The sequence below is a fragment of the Heterocephalus glaber genome, unplaced genomic scaffold (assembly GCF_053883595.1).
Source record: "Heterocephalus glaber isolate CG9 unplaced genomic scaffold, H.glaber_assembly_v1.0 deba00001454, whole genome shotgun sequence".
NCBI classification, from domain to species: Eukaryota; Metazoa; Chordata; class Mammalia; order Rodentia; family Bathyergidae; genus Heterocephalus; species Heterocephalus glaber.
In genome coordinates this window covers 17,233,960-17,254,035 of record NW_028258303.1, presented here as the reverse complement: position 1 = coordinate 17,254,035, position 20,076 = coordinate 17,233,960, and positions in this window count along the sequence as shown.

Genomic DNA, 20,076 nt, shown 5'->3' with positions numbered 1-20,076 from the left:
TAATGCTCACACGCTTCGCCTTATGTATAAGCTTACTAGAGAACAAGCTAGACAAATTGTTAAGGCCTGCCCTACGTGCACTCTACACCTTCCTACACCTCATCTGGGAGTTAATCCTCGTGGCTTGATTCCAAATGCCCTCTGGCAAATGGACATCACGCATTACCCTGAATTTGGAAATCTTAAATATATACATGTCAACATTGATACCTATAGTGGATTCATATTTGCCACCCTGCAGTCCGGGGAAGCTACTAAACATGTCCTCGCTCATCTCCTCATTGCCTTCTCAGTACTTGGATGTCCACAACAAATTAAAACAGACAATGGTCCCGGCTATACCAGCTCTGGCTTCTCCAACTTTTGCAAACAATTTGAAATAACACATATAACGGGAATCCCATATAATCCTCAAGGACAAGGCATTATAGAAAGGGCTAATCTCACACTCAAAATTACTTTAGACAAAATAAAAAAGGGGGAATGGTACCCTACCAAGGGGTCTCCTAGAAATCTGATATCACATGCACTATTTATTCTTAACTTCTTAAATTTGGATGCCAAAGGTTCATCTGCAGCCAATCGTTTCTGGCAACCAGAGACGCAACGACAATTTGCCTCGGTGATGTGGAAAGACCCCCTGGACCACTCATGGCACGGGCCCGATCCTGTACTTATCTGGGGCCGAGGATCGGTGTGTATTTATTCCAAGGAAATGAAGTCAGCCAGATGGCTCCCAGAACGCCTAGTAAAACAAGTTGATGGGCGTGCTGATGATGCCGATGACCTGACGTTGTCCAATCCTGATCAGTTAACAATGGCGCCCACAATTTCAATTTAAAATGAGCAAGGATATAATTCAGCTTATCTAGTAATGTTTGGGTGCACCCTGATGTTCTACACCGTCTTACATGTTTGTCTAGTGTTTGTTGTTTGTGGTCATGTAATTGAGCTCAAAATGTTCTTTTCTCTTTAAGGGATATTCACCCATTGTTACATTGATGATGTTATTTTGTTAAAGATATGCTTTTCTCTTGGATCAAGGTATCACTGGAATTTATTAGATTAAAGTGATTTTTAGATGGGAACTCCCTTTGATGAATATAGAAGTGGCCACCCAGAAAATATTGTTCTGGTCTTAATTCCTCAAAGGGACTCCTTAGTGAAATTTATATCATGTGATCTTAGGGAACATCGTCATCATTTAAAGTTTGGACCTCCGGCGCACAATGAAGAGGGAACTCATGAAGGACATCTGGCTGAATGAACGATCCGAAAACAAGAATAGGATGAGCTGGAAATGCCTAGTTCCCCTAATGTTGCTGACCAGGGTATGGGTGGTGTCGCCTTCAGAAGGGTTAGACCACATGAAAAATATATGGATTCAGTTGGCAGGCTCGCTCAACTTGTCTGAGTTTTGTCTAAGTGCTGACGTAAACTTTCATTATATGTTGGGAAGTTGCCTCGTTCCTGTATGTACCCCATTGGAATCATTGCGGCCTTATACTCTGTTTAAAGATATCCCAGGAAAAAATCTCACATATGCAGATAGTTACAATTGGGGATCTGCTACTTGTCGCAGGCCCAAGAATGCTGTCAAATTATATTCACCTAAGGTAATTATGTCTAATAAGACCGAATGTGCTGTATACAGAAATTGTACAACTAAATGTCTGCAAGTTAAACGTTTGGAAAACATGTCCTGCCGTGTTGAACAAGAAATTATGTATAGTAATTGCCATGTCTCTTTGCCAATGGGTTGGTTTTACACTTGTGAAAGGGAAACTTTTAATTACATTCCGGCCAACTTGAGTGACACTCGTTGTTGCTTGAGTCGGTTGGCTGTGATATTACCAGACAGAACTGATTTGATTGTACCTAATCGAATTAGACGGTGGTCGCCGTATACCGCCCCGGGATGTAATGATGATGTGGGTCTATTGACTGATGCAGAAGTGTTAGTCATGATAGGGTCTTTTGTTGCGCTGCCGTCCATCGGGGTGCACGCGGAAGCGGCAGTACGAAGATTAGCCTGTAAAGTGGTAAAAGGATTGAATGCCACCTCCACCGCCCTGGCGTTGATTAATCAAGAATTACAGGAACAAAGACAAGCTATTTTGGATAATCGAGCAGCAATAGATTATTTGTTGCTTTTTCATCACCAGGGCTGTGAAAAAATAAAAAATATGTGTTGTTTTAATTTGACTGACAATGGAGAAAAAATCGATGATACAATAAAACAATTGAAAGACCTGGCTAATAAGGTGCACAATGAGGATGGCGGAGACCTATTTAAATGGTTGACCTCATGGCTACCCAACCTACAATGGGTAAAACAATTGTTTCTTGCCATTGCAATTGTATGTGTTTGTCTGTTATTGTCATGCTGCTGCATACAATGGATACCAATGCTTATACGTAGAAATCGCTTTGATTTTTAGATAAAAGGTTCAGGCTGATATGATTTAAAAGCCTTGTATTCCCCTTTGTATTTTAACCTATGTTAATCTTAGTAACTAAAATGTCCTTGGATAGTTCTGATTTTGTAAGGTTGTGATTTCCCCTGGAGCTATAGTGGAGACAAAGATGTACGTCAAAATCAGCGGTAAATTACTGTCAGGATGTTGGCTGGACATACGCTACATGGGCCGATTCCATCTCTGCCACGGCGTAAAATTCTCGCCCCACCTGGTGAGCGGGCTGGCAAGCCAATGACGGGCAACTGAGCAAGCGTGCCATGCAATGAGAGAGCCCTCGTGTGCCGCCTAAGACAGGTGCCAGAGCCTTGATTCTCTGGTTAACCGATGACGGGTAAGGTGCACGGTGCAGACACGTATGTTGCTCTGACCCAAGACAGGCTCAGCCCCCGCAGGCTTGATTCTCCTGACGCTTTTCTAAAAAATAATTTTAAAAGGGAGGACCTGTAGGGGGCCCTGCCCCCCCCCGCTGGAAATCTTGAGTGCCTTTTACGGACATATCCGGGCCTGCTACAAATCTACCCGGCAACAAGGAAGTAGCCCCAGTACCCTCCTCTTGCTCCTCCCCTCTAGCCCTACGGTATATATGTTGTAACAGCTTCTGCAATAAACGAGACTTGATCAGAAACCTGTCTTGTCTCCATCTCTCGTGTCCCCTGTCCCCTCTCATCCTCGCTCCCCCTCTAGGGTCTCCGTTGACTTACCCGCGGGCCGGGACACCTTTCCTCCTTTAAGGTGTGGGTGTCAGGTATTGTTTTCAGTGATGAGAAAGTAATAAAGACAGATTTTGGTACCAGAAGTGGGGTTGTTGCTGTGACCATGTGGTTCAGAAGCCTTTGAAATGGACTTGCAGAAGGAATTTGGAAAGATGTGGAGATGCCAACTGGAGAAGCAGCTCTAGAATGCTGTGAAATGAACTTGATAGGACCTTCTGGTTAGAGCTCAGAAGTCAAGACTGTTCACAATAAGGCAGATGGTAAAGATGAGACTCAGGTTTCAGTTGGGAAGGACTCCTTTGACAGTTGAATTCCAGGACATGTATGTTATGCTTTGGCAGAAAATTTGTCTGCATTTTGCTCATGTCCTGAGCCTTTTCATGAGACTGAGATGAAGGCAGTGGACTAACTAATCTGGAAGAAGAAATTTCAAGGCAGTCTAATATTGAGGTACTGGCATGGGTATTGTTGCTAGCTTTTAGCCATATCTATGATGAGAATAAAGAGCAAACAGCCCAGAAGAATGATTTAAAACTTTTTGAGTTTAGCCAGAAAGGAAGCTATCCTGAAAAGATGGAGCAGAGATGAACTTTCTGAAAAGATTAGAATTAGAAGTTCTTTGGAACAAGGCAATAGGAAAAATGCCTTGACAGAATGTGAGGAAAGAGCCAGGTTCTACCCTTTGCAGGCTCAAAATTGGTAAGGTGAAGGACTTTGCTTTAAGAAGAGAGCTCCAGGGCACTCTGATGGAGAAGGACTGTCTAGGAATTGATTCTCCAGGATTTATGTTACTGTGGTGAGCTATCTGGGCACTTGGCTCCTTGAGAACTTGGAGGCCTATGTAACCACCAGAAAGATGCAAAAAGGCTTTGCTACTGCTCCAGCTGGCCAGAGACCATGGTGTTATCCATGTGGTTCTGGTGAAACCAAGAGTACTTTGGAGACTCCAGGTAGTCTGAAAAGCCAAGAACATGGAATATCTGAGAAAAGCTGCAAACAGTGATCAAAGTCAGGCCAAGAGAGAAGCTATGAGGACTGTAGCCATCTTAAGGGCAGGGCCACACAAGCCCTTTGAAATTCATATCTTCCCACACATTGTGCTATATACTGGAATGGAACTACAGGGTTTAACATTTGCTCTGCTGGATTTTAGTTTTGCTTTGGTCCCATCCCTTTCTATCCTCCTATTTCTCCCTTTTTGCACAAGAATATTTACCCTGTGCTTTTTTGTGTGGGCAGTGTTTAGCTTTCTTCTCAGTTTTACTGGGGTACATAGCTAAGAATTTGCCTTAAATCTCAGAGGAGACTTTGGATTTGGACTTTTCAGCAGTGCTAGAACTATGCAGACTTTGTCAACTCTTAGAGATGGGCTAAAGGCATTTTGCAGAAAGGAATGCATATGAGTCTTTTGGGGGCCGGGGACAAAATGTTATGGTTTATGTCTAGATGTGATCATGTGATCATAGTGGGGCTTTTCTTTACTTACTATGCATGTTTATAGATTTTTAAAAATTGACACATAATTATATATATTTATAGGGTTCAATGTCACATGTCAATAAATGTATGTTATGTGCAATTATCATATCAGGGTACCTATCACCTTAAGTATTTTTTCTTTAAAAATAGTGATATATTATTTATCAGGTATGAATTTTATAGGTCATAAGCTTAGTTGTGCAAAAATAGAACATTATTATTTTAAAACTTAGCTTCACTTTAATCTTGGACTGTCATTCAACTCCCTAGCTACACATGTAATCTAGCAAAAAAAAAAGAAAGAAGCACCATGACTCCTATTGAATTCTATGATTTCTCAAGCAATTCAAGGTAGTTTTCTCATTTGGTCACACCCAAATTTGTTTCCCATGGGTTTTACCTTTGCACATGGAGGATCAAAAAGAATTTAAAGAAGCAGCATAATTTGCTGTGAGGATTGTTCTATTATCTTTCTTGTCTGCTAAGAGACAATACCTAACACCTACTATTTATTTATTTATTTATTTGTTTATTTATTTATTTATTTATACTGGGGATTGAACTCAGGACCTTGTGCTTGTGAGGCAGGTGGCAGCACCACTGAGCTAACACCTACAATTTAAAGGAGGAGAGATTTAATTTGTCATACTTTTGCTGGGGGAGGATTTAGTCCATGGTCTGCTGTTTCCAATGCAGAAGTATGGCAGAAGGGCATGGTAGAGCAAAGCTGCTCAGTTAATGTGGGAAGCAGAGCAGAGGGACAATGCCAGAGAGAAAGGGCAAGAAACCAGACACAAACACCAATGTCACACCTCCATGATTCACCCAGACATGCCCAGAAATGTGTTCCACCAATCCCCCAGGCAGATTTCAGTTCCAATCAAGTCGGCACTTGACTCTAACTACCACAACTACTAAGAAAACCCAGATAGAATAAGGCATATTTATCTTTTAATATTTGAATCAACAACTGGTATTGTTTCTCTGAGACACTGAGCCTTGGGTATGTGTGAGGCAGATATTGATATGGGGATCTTCCACTCCATTGGCAGCCATCCCACTCCATGTAAAACAACTAGGTTGTGTTGGAAGAGCTGGTATCCACTGTTTGCCTCAGGAGCCTGTGGAGGTGTGAAGGGGGTGGCTCACACCAGAAGAAGGCAGATAGAGGAAACTCAAAATACAGTCAGCTCCTCCCTCCCAGTAAGAGAGACAATGTAACCCCTTCTAGCTTTGAATGTAGAGAGGGTCCTCTAGAGGGTTTTCCTCTTTCTTTCCTAAGGGAAAAAAATCTGAGAGTTTTAAACTTTTTCTGATTCGTAAATATGAATGACTAAATAAATGGCTGAGTTAGATAGTATTTAACTAGAGATGAGTATTGTTTTCTTTATCAGGTAAAACTGTGGTTAGTGGCCAGAAATCAAATCTAATTATATTGAGTTGGTGACTGTAGAATTCCTACTTAACAGAATCATAATCTACCTTGCTAGAAATTGACACAAAGATCTTTGGTTGTACATTTATTTCAAATACAATTTTTTCCTCCTTTCTTGGAATGGGTACCTTTTCCACTTCTAGATTCTCAACATCTCTTCTATTTTCTGTAATTATGCAAAGAATTACAAAAGTGAACAATGTTTACATTTGCAAACTCTCCCAGTGCTCTCAGAGGGAATTTATCTCTGGAGACTTCTGTTTATTTAAAGTCACTTAGAGACTTTTTTCCAACTATTTTCCACCGATCCTGGGATGCCATTTCCTTGCCATCACACTCTTTCATAGCTTTAAGCTCGAAGATTGCTCTTTTTTGTGAAAGTATTATGTATTTTACACTCAATAGATAGATAATGCTTATTTATTGTTAGCTTCAATTATCGTTGATAAATGAAAGTTTGTGTTGTAATTAAATGCAGCCTTTAGATCATAAAATCTAAATGAAGTAGAGAACTAATAGAAATATGCAAATAAAGCTAGCCAAGAACATTTTAAATTAATCTAAATGAAGTGGATTTGCATCATAAATTATTTGGAAACTCTAAGGAACTCATTTTACACCCTCCATAGTCCAACACAGATAAAGTTCATTAGTATAGAAGTGGCACTAGGTAAAGATCCTTAGGTAATTAGAATTCTGATAGTGTCTTGATGGATAAAGAAAGTCTAAGTTAAAAAGTAATGGAAGTTTTTAGAATCCTAATAATCTAAAAATTTTAATTAAAGCATAATTATATATATTTCTGAGAACAAGGTAACATTTCAATATGTGTATACAATGTACAATGATCATGGCATGGTGATTGGCCTATCCATTACTTCAAGCATTTATTATTTCTTTGTGTTAGGAACGTGCAAAATCCTATCAGCCATTTTGAAACATACATTTAATTGTTGTCAACTATAGTTACTCTGTGATGCTATCGAAGGTTAGAAGTTATTTCTCCTCTTTCTGTACCACATGCCCGTCAGCTATCTTTTTTACAACCTTTTTCCTCCCACCCAGTCTTCCCAGCCTGTCTTCTACAAGATTAATTTTCTTAGTTTCCCCATGTAGGTGAGGACGTGCACCACCTATATTTTTGTGCCTGATTTATTTTATTTCACACAATGTCTTTTAGGCTTACCTTTGTTGCTGTAGATAATAGGATTTCATTCTTTTTATGGATGCATTATATTATTGTGCAATACATGTACACCATATTTGCTTTATCCATTGATCTGTTGGTGGCCACTTGAGTTGATTTCATATCTTGGCTATTGTAAGCAGTGATACAATAAACACAGAAATAAAAATGTTTCTTCAACATACCAATTTTCTTTCTTTCTTTCTTTCTTTCTTTCTTTCTTTCTTTCTTTCTTTCTTTCTTTCTTTCTTTCTTTCTTTCTTTCTTTCTTTTTTTCTTTCTATCTTTCTTTCTTTCTGGTACCAGGGATCGAACTTGGAACCTTGCACTTGCAGGCAGGTAGTGGAACCACTGAGCTAAATCCCTGGCAAATAATTTCATTATACCAATTTCCTTTCTTTTGGATGTATACCCTATAGAGGAACTGCTGGATATAATGTAGCTCTAATTCTAGTTTTTTAATTTTGTAGGAACTTTTACACTGTTTTTTTTACAATGGCTGTACTAATTTACATTCTTACCGTGAAAGTTCCTTTTCTTCACATTCTTGCCAACATTTTTTATCTGTCATCTTTTTGATAACAGCCATTCTAACTGTAGTGAGATTATATCTTATTATGGTTTGGTTTGCATTTCCCTAGTGATTAGTAACTTTGAACATTTTTTCCCCATATACTTGCTGGTCATTTTATAATTTCTTTTGAGAAATGGCTATTGGGATCATGTGTATTCTTTTAAATCAAGTTTTTTAGGTTCTTTTCCTGTTGCATTGTTGGAGTTCCTTAGCATTCTAGATATTTTCCTCTTGTCATATGAATAGTTTGCCAGTATTTTCTTCTCTCCTATATGCTGTCTTTTTACTCTGTTGATTGTTTCCTTAGCCATGAAGAAGCTTTTTAATTTGGCTTAATTATTTTTGTCTATTTTACTTTTTTGCCTGTGCTTTTGGGGTTATAGCTAAAAAATATTTGTCCAGACCAATGTCTTGAAGCATTTCCCCTATGTTTTTTTCTAGTAGTTTCATAGTTTCATGAAGGTCATGTATTAAGTCTTCAAACCATTTTGGTTGATTTTTGTATATTATGAGTTATTGGGGTCTAGTCTCTTTTTCCTGCACATGGATATTCAGTTGTGCCGGTATCAATTATTGAAGTGAAATTCTTTTAAATCTTAAAGTTTTCTTCAAGATTCTTCTATGCTATCATTTTTAAGAAGACAGAAGTGCTTCACCATGGCACAAATGAAGCTTATACTTCAAGACCCCTTACTGGGACAGGCTCCTTCCAAGGAACTGGAGGGGCCCAAGCAATGTATTCATGTGTACAAGTGACTTTGTAAAATTTGAAGACATTTCAAGGCCTAATTGCAATCTTTTTAGAACACTGTCTATTTTCAAATCGTTATGAGCATGTTTGGGGATCCTGAGATGAAAGTAGGTTTAGTTAGGCATACATTTACAGATTGTTGATTACATTATTTCTAGGTTTTCTTCCATGAAAGTGGTTGTCAATATGGATTTGCCACACCAAAGTGCAAGAGCATGTATGTACAAGATATGATAAAAAGTATGATAAATGTTTAAATTTTAAAAAAATATTACAATAAAAGATTTATAACCCCTTAAAATACTCCCTCTTGCTAGGAAAAACTTATCCTATCATTTTTGCCACTTTCTGGAGCATTCTGGAAGTCCTCTTTCATGTCTGTAGTTGTGCTGCCACAGTGACCTTGGTATCATGAATTGATTCAAAACATTCACCTTTTATGGTCATTTTTATTTCTGGGAAAAATCAAAAGTTGCATGGGTGCCAGACTGAGTGAATAAGGTAGATGAGAACACACTGTAGTAACATTTTATCAGCCTTCCTGTCCATTGAACGGCACTGGGCAACGGCATTCACCATATTTTTAATCTTGCCTTGTAAAGAGAACTTTGAGAACTGCTTCAGAAAGTGGCAAGAACAATGGGATAAAAGCAAGGAGGAAGAGAATTTTGACTTGGGATGGTGAAAATAACCTAAGTTTGATTTGGTTTTGGTTGTACAACTCTGTCAATGTGCTGGAGTCTATTGAATCTTAAATTTTAAGTTTGAAAGTTATATAGCATGCAGATTTTTGGTTTAATAAAATTGTTTTATTTTTAAAAAGAATAGGGAGTATTTAAGGGGGAATGATGGCAGTGTGTCTTTTACTGTAATACATTGTTTAAAAATTAAATATTTGGGCTGGGGATTTAGCTCAGTGGTTCCGCCTCTTGCCTCGCAAGCACAAGGACCCAAGTTCGATTCCTGGTACCAAAAAAAAATAAAAAATAAAAAAATAAATATTCATTTTATATTCTGACCACACTTCAGACCATGTTATACCAGTGTGGCATGTAGCAGTAGAAGCATGTGGGCACTGGTTGAAACACAAGGCTCAAAATGTGTAGAATTAAGAGCTAATTTGTGGAAAATTATTTTAACCCTTAGATAAGCACTCTTGTAAGTAGAGGATTTGGTTTTGTTGATGCACTTTTGTGTCGGGAATGCACTCGATAATGAAGCATACATAGTAGTCCATAATTATCAGCCCACAACAAGGTTGATTTAAGAACAGAAAAAACAGGGTTTATCAGAGTGTCTCTGTTTGTAGGCCATAAACTTGTAATAGTTTTATAAACACTGAGATCTGGGTTGTATCAACTATCAATAATTTAAAAATCCAGATTTTAGTCAGTCATGTTAGAAGGAGTAAATTAACTTTATTTTCTATTTTGGTAACATTATAAAAAATAATGGTCCTAAGAATGGGTATGATAGAGTATGCAACTGAAAATACAGGGGAAAGCAATAAAGAGCCATGTTAGGAATTATTTCACAAGATTTTTTTAGTTTCTGGATTTTTGCAATGTTAGAGGTATTTTCAGCTTCTTAAAGTTCATAATTTATGGTGATTTGTTTTCTCATCCTGAAAAAATATTCACTTTGGTACCTAATTTTGTATTTGTAATTTTATCTTCTTTTTTCTTAAAAGTTACCCCACAAAGCCAAAATGTCTTTCCGAGTGATACATTGTTTATCTCTTTCACAGACTAACACATTTTGAGTTTTATTTGTTGAGAAGCTGTGATGTACAAAATTCTCTCAGAGGCCTGGTCTTCCGTGGGGAATTTACTTAGCCTTCCTGAGCCAACAATTCTTTATCTATAAAACAAAAGAGTGAATTGGCTCACGGGATTGCTGCAGCGACTGAGGGCAAATGACCCAGGTAGAAGCATATTTTGAATGATAAACTCCATTTAGCCAGCCAGTCAAGCTTTGAAATAGCCCCATTCTCAGCTTTAGTCTAGCTCTTTCTAGTGATGTGTCCTTGGGCCTCCTCATTTCCTCACTTGTCACATAGGGAAGTGCATCCGACCCATAGAATTGTAGTGGGCCTTTGTTATTACTGAATTATAGCTGTTATTCATTATCTGTGCCAAATAATGCCTCTGAAGGACTACAGGGAGTTACAAAGACTATACTAAATTAAATTCTTGCTTTTTTCTAAAAGATGTTATTATTTCTTACTGTCATCTGTCCAAGATTCACTTATTTCACGGTGATAGATATTATACCAACTTTGAGCTTTATAATTGAGGGTATTTTTATTTTTGGCCTAAGCCCTATGAATATGAAATGCAGATGTGTTGTTATACCATTTGTACTATGAAGACATGGGGCTCTATTAAATATCAAGGAACTTGTAGGCATCATAATATCTTGGTAACATGAATTAATAAAGCATCCTTTTTCTATCAGATTAAAAATGTCTATGATTTTTCTTATTCTTTCATACCTCATTTATTTATAAGGAATAGAGTTAAATCATAACCATTTGAAGAAAGACTTTCCCAAGCTTACAGTCTTTTTCTTCCTTACCCAAGCAGGAGAGAGTCTTCTCTTATATTTGAAAAAATTTCTTCCATTTCTATGTGAGCTACATTTCACATAGAGTGAATCAGGGAAATTGCCTCGGTGTCTGTATTTTGGGAGTGCTTAGGATAGCTCAGAGATCAGATAACAATATACAAATAGGGACAGAAGATTAAGAAGAAAATGACAACATTTGCTGGTGCTGAAAAAAAGGAAGATGCTATATATGTGTACAATAAGCTCTTGAGTCTAGTTTCCTGGCAACAATGTCCTTTCGTGCACATTTCCAAACAATGTTTTGTTTTGTTTTTTTTAATTTTCTGTGAATCTTCAGCTCAACAACTTCCCCTCTGGTCCATGTTAAATGTTCCAGTTATAACGGGTACATAACAACCACTCCTAATTTAGTTGTATGGAACAACCATCATTTTATTATGCTCACAGAATCTGGGCCAAGGCTTTTGACAGAGGGCAGTATGGACTCTTCTCTGCTGCATAATGTCTGGGCTCTAAGCTGGAGGAGTGGAACAGCCAACATTAGTGAGTTGAACGACCAAGGACTGGAATCCTCTGGAGGCTTCTGCACATACTGGTCTGACTGCTGGGCTGGGGTGACTCACATTTGGCTTCATATGGACTGGTAACCAGAGCCTCTACTTGTGCCACATGGCTTGGGCTTTCTCTTAAACTGGCTGCCCATGGTGTATCAGGACTCCCACACAGTGCTCCCGTGAACCCAGGGGCAGATGCAAGTCTTTACGACAGAGCCTCAGAAGTAGCAGCATCCCTTCTGTCATATCTATTGATGGCTGCAGTCACCACTCAGCCAGATTCCAAGACCTCACTTCTCAGTTGAAAAGAATTGTCAACCACATTTTAAACCTGCCTCAATATGCAAGTGTACCTTAATAACCAAGGCTCAAGAGGGAGAACATAATAATTTTCCCTGAGCAGCACATTTTAAGAGAGAAATCTCAATAAGGAAGTGAGGAGAGATGGCCTGCAACCTGCCAGAGTTACGTGGTATTCTGCACTTTAAAGGGATCTGAGGATTAATGAGTCCACATCCTGTATTCTCTGCTTGAGCTTTTTGATCTGAGGATCAGTTTTCCTATGAGACCTAATAAAAATTGTTACCTGATGATAAAATGAGATAATGTAAAGACCAATATGCTGCTTTTAATTTTTTTTCTTAAATTCTTTTATTGGTACAGTTTAGGTATACAACACAATTACATTTCTCATTGGGACCTTGTACCTTTACATGATGCATCTTGGTTCTTATTTTTTCCCCATTCCTTGTCCTCCCTTCACCCCCTCCACCATTCCCTAGTTACAAAGTCTTAATTTTCCATTTCTCATCATTTCTCCTTTCCCTTCTTTCCTTTCCCCTGCCCCTCCCACTACCCCTACCCCTTTGGACCTTTTCTTCCTATTTTGCATTATTGATTATTCATTCTAATCATTGGTACATTGTAGGTATACATTATAATGACATTCATCATTGGAAATTTGCACCTTTATATAATCTCTCTTGGTTCTTATTTTTCACCCTTGCCCAGACCTCCCTTCAACCCCTCCAGTCCTCCCTATTTACAAAGATATTTTTCCTATTTTTCCATTTTCTCATATTAATCCCATTCCCTTCTATCCTTTCCCCTAGCCCTCCCACTTCCTTCCTCTTTGCCCATGTTCTTCCTATTTCACATTACCTATTATACATTTTAGATCTTATTTACACTTTCAGTTTCTCACACCAGAGAAACTATTTGGTATTTATACATGTGTGTCCTATTTATTTCACTTAAGAATATCGCCTCAATGTGCATCCACTTAGCTATAAATGTCTCTAATTTCTCATTTTTGATGGCTGAGTAGTACTCCATTTTATAAAATCCCCACATTTTCTTTATCCAGTCTCCAGTTGATGGGCATTTGGGCAGTTTCCAAGTTTTAGCTAACACCAACTGTGCTGCTATGAACATGGGTGCACATATATCACTGTGATATGATTCTTTCAATTCTTTGGGAAAGATCCCCAGCAGTGGAATAGCAGGGTCAAATGGGACTTCCAGTCCTAGTTCTTTCTTTGAGGTATCTCCATACTGATTTCCACAGTGCTTGTACCAGTCTGCACTCCCACCAGCAGTGGAACAGGGTTCCTCTTTCCCCAGAGCCACGCCAGCATTTGTTATTGGTGGATTTCGTGATAGCAGCCATTCTTTCTGGTGTGAGGTGGAATCTCAGTGTTGTTTTCATTTGTATCTCTCGAATGACCAGTGATGTTGAACATTTTTTCATGTATTTATTTGCTATTTCTACTTCTTTGTCTGAGAAATGTCTGTTCATTTCACATGCCCATTCTCGGATTGGGTCTTTAATTTTGGGAGGTCTGATCTTTTTAAGTTCTTTATAGACTCGAGATGGTAGACCTTTGTCTGAGGAAGAGCAGGTGAAGATTTTTTCCCACATTGTGGGTTGTTTCTTCACACTGATGGTGGCTTCTCTTGCTGTGCAGAAGCTTTTTAAATAAGAACAGATCCCACTTGTTGATTGTTTGTGCTAGTTCACGGGCAGCTGAAGTTTTGTTTATAAAATCTTTTGTTACACCAATGTCTTCAAGTGTTCCACCTAACCTCTGTTCCAACTGGTTCAGAGTGTCTATTTTAATGTTTAGATCTTTAATTCATTTTGATTTTAGTGCATGGCTAGGGATATAGGGCTAGTTTTAGTCTTTGGCAAGCTGAAACCAAATTTTTCCAGCACTGTTTATTAAAGAGGCTATCTTTCCTCCAGTGAGGGTGTTTGGCTCCTTTGTCAAAGATGAGATGACTGAGTGTGTCTGGCATTGTTTCTGCATCTTCTAATCTGTTCCACTGGTCCTCAAGTCTGTTTCTTTGCCAGTACCATGCTGTTTTAACAACAGTAGCTTTGTAGTAGAGTTGCAGGTTGGGGATTGTGATACCCCCTGCCATGTCTCTGTTAGGTAGAATTGCTTTTGCTATTCTGGGTCTCTTCTTGTTCCAAATGAATTTTTGGATTGTTTTCTCGAGGTCTATGAAGTATGCTGCTGGGATCTCAATTGGAATTGCATTAAATCTACATAGCAGTTTTGGAAGTATGCCCATTTTCACTATATTAATCCTTCCTACTCAGGAGCAGGGGATGTCTGTCCATTTTCTGATATCATCTCTTTTCAGAGTGCCATAGTTTTCAGAGAAGAAGTCTTTGATTTCTTTCGTTAGGATGATTCCTAGGTATTTCAGTTTTTTGGATGCTATTGTGAAAGGAATTATTTGCCCTATTTCTCTCTCAGTGAGTCTGTCATTGGTGTAGAGGAAAGCTATTGATTTTTGTGTGTTGACCTTGTAACCAGCTACTTGCCTGAATTTGGTTATTAAGTCTAGAAGACTTTTGGTGGAGATCTTGGGGTCTTCTATACAGAGTATCATGTCATCTGTAAATAATGACAATTTGACTTCTTCATTTCCTATCTTTATTCCTTTTATTTCTTTCTCTTGTCTAATTGCCGTGGCTAATGTTTCCAGAACTATATTGAACAAGAGGGGTGATAGTGGACATCCTTGTCTTGTTCCTGATTTTAGTGTGAAGGATTACAGTTTTTGACCATTTAGTATGATATTGGCTGTTGGTTTTTCATAGATGGCTTCTATCAGTTTGAGGTAGAGACCATCTATTCCAATTTTTTGTAGGGTTTTTAGCATAAATGCATGTTGGAGTTTGTCAAGTGCTTTTTCTGCGTCTATGGAGATAATCATATGGTTTTTGTCCTTGGCTCTATTGATATAGTGTATTACATTGATTGATTTTCGTATATTGAACCATCCCTGCATCCCTGGGATGAATCCCACTTGATCAGGGTGTATGATCTTCTTGATGATCATCTGCATTCTGTTTGCCAGTATCTTATTAAGGATTTTTGCATCTATGTTCATTAGTGAGATTGGCCTATAGTTCTCCTTTTTGGTTGGGTTTTTCTCTGCTTTGGGGATCAAGGTGATGCTTGCTTCCAGGAATGAATTTGGGAGTATTGCTTCCCTTTCTATTTCATTGAAGAGTTTAAACAGTAGTGGCAGCAGTTCCTCTCTAAATGTCTTGTAGAATTCAGCAGTGAAGCCATCAGGGCCCGGGCTTTTCTTAGTTGATAAGGTTTTAATTACATTTTCAATTTCATTGGTTGATATTGGGTTGTTCAGAATTTTTAGGTCTTCTTCGTTCAACTTTGGTAATTCCTATGTATCTAGCAATCTGTCCATTTCTTCTGTGTTTTCCATCTTATTGGCGTATAGGTTCTGGAAGTAGGTATTGATGATCCTCTGGATTTCTGCTGGGTCTGTTGTCATTTCACCCTTTTCATTCCTAATTGCATGGATTTGGGCCTTTTCTTTCCTTTTTCTGACAAAGTTGGCTAAAGGTTTGTCAATTTTGTTGATTCTTTAGAAGAATCAACTCTTGGCTTCATTGATTTTTTTGTACCATTCTCTTAGTCTCCATTGCATTGATTTCTCCTCTAATCTTTATAATTTCCTCCCTTGTATGAGGTTTGGGGTTGTCCTGCTCTTCTTTTCTAGAAGCTTGAGGTTCAGCATCAGGTTGTTTAATTGGGCTCACTCTGTTTTCCTAATATGTGTATTCACTGCTATGAATTTCCCTTGTAAGACAGCTTTCATTGTGTCCCATAGATTCTGATATGTTGTATTGTCATTGTCATTTAATTGAAGGTACTGTCTGATTTCTTCTTTAATTTCCTCTGTGACCCATTGGTTATTCAGAAGTGTGTTGTTCAATTTCCACGTGCTTATGAAATTTTTTGAGTTTCTTTTGCTATGGATCTCCAATTTCATCACACTATGGTCTGATAATATAGAGGGGATAACTTCAATTCCTTTGCACTTACTTAAACATGTTCTATGTGTGAGTATGTGGTCTATTTTGGAGAATGACCCATGTGCACCTGAGAAGAATGTGTATTCTGATTTCGTGGGGTGGAAGACTCTGTAAACATCTGTTAAGTTCATTTGTTCAAGAGTTCGATTGTGTTCTAGTATTTCATTACTTATTTTTAGTCTAGTTGATCTATCTATTTGTGACAGTGGGGTGTTGAGGTCCCCCACTACAATTGTACTAGTGCATATATGACTTTTCATGTCCATTAGTATTTCTTTTACATAGTTGGGTGCACTAGTGTTTGGTGCATAGATATTTATGATTGTCATCTCTTCCTCTTGGATTCTTCCCTTTACAAGGTTGTAATGTGTTGGTTTGAAATCTGCTTGATCTGCCAAGAGGATAGCTACTCCTTCTCTTTTTCGGGCTCCTGTCACATGGAGTATTGTATTCCACCCTTTAACTCTCAGTCTATGAGTTTCCTTTTGAATGAAGTGTGTTTCTTGTATGCAGCATATTGTTGGATTTTGCTTCTTGACCCATTCTGCCAGTCTATTTCTTTTGATTGGTGAATTGAGACCATTAACATTGAAAGCTATAATTGAAACGTATTGACTTGTCATTGCCATGCTTTTTTCTTTTTGTTGGGTTCTCCTCCTTTACATTTAATTTCTTGTCATGCCAGATGGGTTCATTCTGCTTTGCTTCCTGGGGTTGTGATCCTCAATGTCTGTTCCTAGGCTATTGTGTAAAATTCTTTGGAGTGCTGGTTTGGTATTCACGAAGTTCCTAAGGTGCTCTTTGTCATGAAAGTATCTTATTTCTCCATCCATTTTGAAAGATAGTTTTGCAGGGTACATCAATCTGGGATGGAGGCTGTTTTCTTTTAGGGCTTGGAATATGTCCCTCCAAGCTCTTCTTGCCTTGATGGTTTGTGTTGAGAAGTCTGCTGTGATTCTGATGGGCTTTCCTTTGTATGTGATTTGTTTCTTTTCTCTGACTGCTTGGAGAACTTTGTTCTTCTGTTGTGTTTCTGGAATCTTAACAATTATATGCCTATGTGTAGATTTGTTTTTGATCAAGGCTATTTGGAGTCCTATATGCCTCACTTATCTGTATGTCAAGCTCTTTTTCCCTGCTTGGGAAATTTTCTGCCATTATTTCTGTGAAGAGATTTTTTATGTCATCTGCACTCTCTCCTGTTTCTTCATTGAGCCCAGTCAGTCTTATGTTATTCTTCTTTGCATCATCTAGCAGCTGCTGGATTGATTTCTCATGTTCCCTTAGAATTTTGAAGCAATTTTTCTTTTCCTGGTCACTAATTGCAATCTTATCTTCTATATCTGAAATTCTGTCCTCACATTGGCTCATTCTGCTGTGTAGACTTTCAATGGAGTTTTTCATGTCCTGGATATCTATTTGCATCTGTTTTATGGATTCCATTTGTTTCTTATGTTGGGATTGCATCATGTTCCTCAGCTCCTCTCTAGATTTGTGAATCATGTCTTGCACTAGGGGCACAATTTGTCCTGTTATCTGGGAAATTATTTGTGATTTCATTTTTTCCAGATCCCCTTTTGTTGCCAGTTCAGTGGGTCCAGGTGGTTGAATATCAGAGTGTTCCATGTCATTTCCCTTTGGGGTTGCTGTAGATGATCTGAAAGTCTGGTTTTGAGACTTATTTACATGTTTTCTCATTTCAACTGGCTGTTAGTGCCTGCATGGATTATTTCCTCTGAGCTGGGTGAGGTGGGCCAGGGGCCCTGAGCAGCAGTAGGGATGGTGACCCAAAAGCCCTTTCCTCTGGGCTGGGAGCAGCGGGAGGGATGGTGACTGGGAAACCCCATCCTCTGGGTCAGGAGCAGTGGGACAATGGCTCAGAAGCCCCTACCTCTGGGCTGGGAACAGCGGGACTCAGTACCTTGTTCTGGTGGTCTGGTGTCCTCTGTGTCTTTGTAGTGTGGAACCAGGTGGCTGCCTGTCTACAGTGGGGTGATTCGGTGTGTTCTGTGAGATCTGTGTAGATTTTTTTTGATTGAGGCTATTTGGAGTCCTATATGCCTCACTTATTTGTATCTCAAGTTCTTTTCCCCTCCTTGGGAAGTTTTCTGCCATTACTTCTGCGAAGAGTTTTTTTTAATGTCATTTGCACTCTCTCCTGTTTCTTCATTGACTCCAATGAGTCTTATGTTATTCTTCTTTGCATCATGTAGCAGCTGCTGGATTGATTTCTCGTGTTCCCTTATACTTTTGGAACAATTTTTCTTTTCCTGGTCATTAATTGCAATCTTAACTTCTATTTCTGGAATTCTGTCCTCACATTGGCTCATTCTGCTGTATAGACTTTCAGTGGAGTTTTTCATCTCCTAGATATCTATTTGCATCTTTTTCATGGATTCCATTTGTTTCCTATGTTGGTATTCCATCGTGTTCCTCAGCTCCTCTCTAGATTTATTAATTATGTCTTGTACTAAGAGCACAATTTCTCCTGTTATCTGAGAAATTACCTCGGATTTCATTTTTTCCAGATCCCCTTTTCTTGCCAGTTCAGTGGGTCCAGGTAGTTGAGTATCAGAGTGTTCCATCTCATTTCCCTTTGAGGTTGCTGTAGGTGATCTGGAAGTCTGGTTTTGAGACTTATTTACGTGTTCTCTCATTTCACCTGGAGCGGTGGGGGGTGCTGTTGGTGCCCGGGAGGATCACCTCCTCTGATCTGGGAGAGGTGGGACAGGGGCCAGGAGAGGTGGTAGGGATGGTGGCCCGAAAGCCCCTTCCTCTGGGCCGGGAGCTGCGGGATGTTTGGTGGCCCAGAAGCCCCTTCTTTTGGACCAGGAGCAGTGGGATGGCTGTTCAGAAGCCCCTACCTCTGGGCTGGGAGCGGTGGGACAGATGGCTGCCTGAAAGCCCTTTCCTCTGGGCTGGGAGTGGTGGGAGGGATGGTGGCTGAGCAGCCCCTTCCTCTGGACTAGGAGCAGTGGGACGGTGGCTCAGAAGCCTCTACCTCTGGGCAGGAATTCTTTAAATGTTGAGAACTTGATTAGCTCCATTACAGTGGTCTGGTGGTCCGGTGTCCTCCTTGTCTTTGTAGTGTGGAACCAGGTGGCTGTACAGAGAAGAGGCCAAAGGAGTATGGGGCTGTCCAGTGGTTTGCTGCTGGGGTGCAGTCTGATTCGGTGTTTTCAGCACAACTGGCAACCTTGGCACTGTGTCCACTGACCTGCCTGTCTGCAGCAGGCTGATTTGGTGTTTTCTGCATGACTGGCAACCTCGGAACCACATCCACAGACCTGCTTGTCTGCATATGCTGCTTTTATCAACACATCAGATCAGCAAGGCAAACCTGAGGCAAGATCCAAATTTAATAGTTGCATTATATTTAGAGTTGGTTTGGCTTAATGAAGGAAGGGAAAGTATGACATATGATGGCACTATGAAGTGAAGTTACATAGGAAGTCTTGTGACTGGCAATAGGGAATATGTTTCACTGTCTTAAAGACCTAAGTCACTCGTCAGGTCAGTCATATATTATGAGTACATGTCTGATTAATCTATAACATAAAGGATGATAATGCAAACATTCATTAAGAGCTTACTATATGCCAGAAATTATGCTAAGCATGTTACATAGAATTTATCCTAACAACTGTATTATATTATCTCTTTGTTAGGCTAGGGAAACTGTAAGGTATATGGAGATTATGTAGTTGATGAAGTTCTGGAAGCTCATAACAGAGAAGTAGCTGGCATGTGAATTTAGCTTGTGGTCATTATAATGCCTAATGATACAAAGCTTTGCCTATTTGATATTCCTTTTAGGATTAGGCCTATATGACATCAAATTAAATTCAGATTCAATCTAATTTAATTCAATAAATATACATCAAACAACTCTTCAATGTAACTGAACTAATATTTAGTGAGGGATTAATAGAAAGCAGACACTGGCATAGTGAGTTGACAAGATGGCAACTTCACCTCC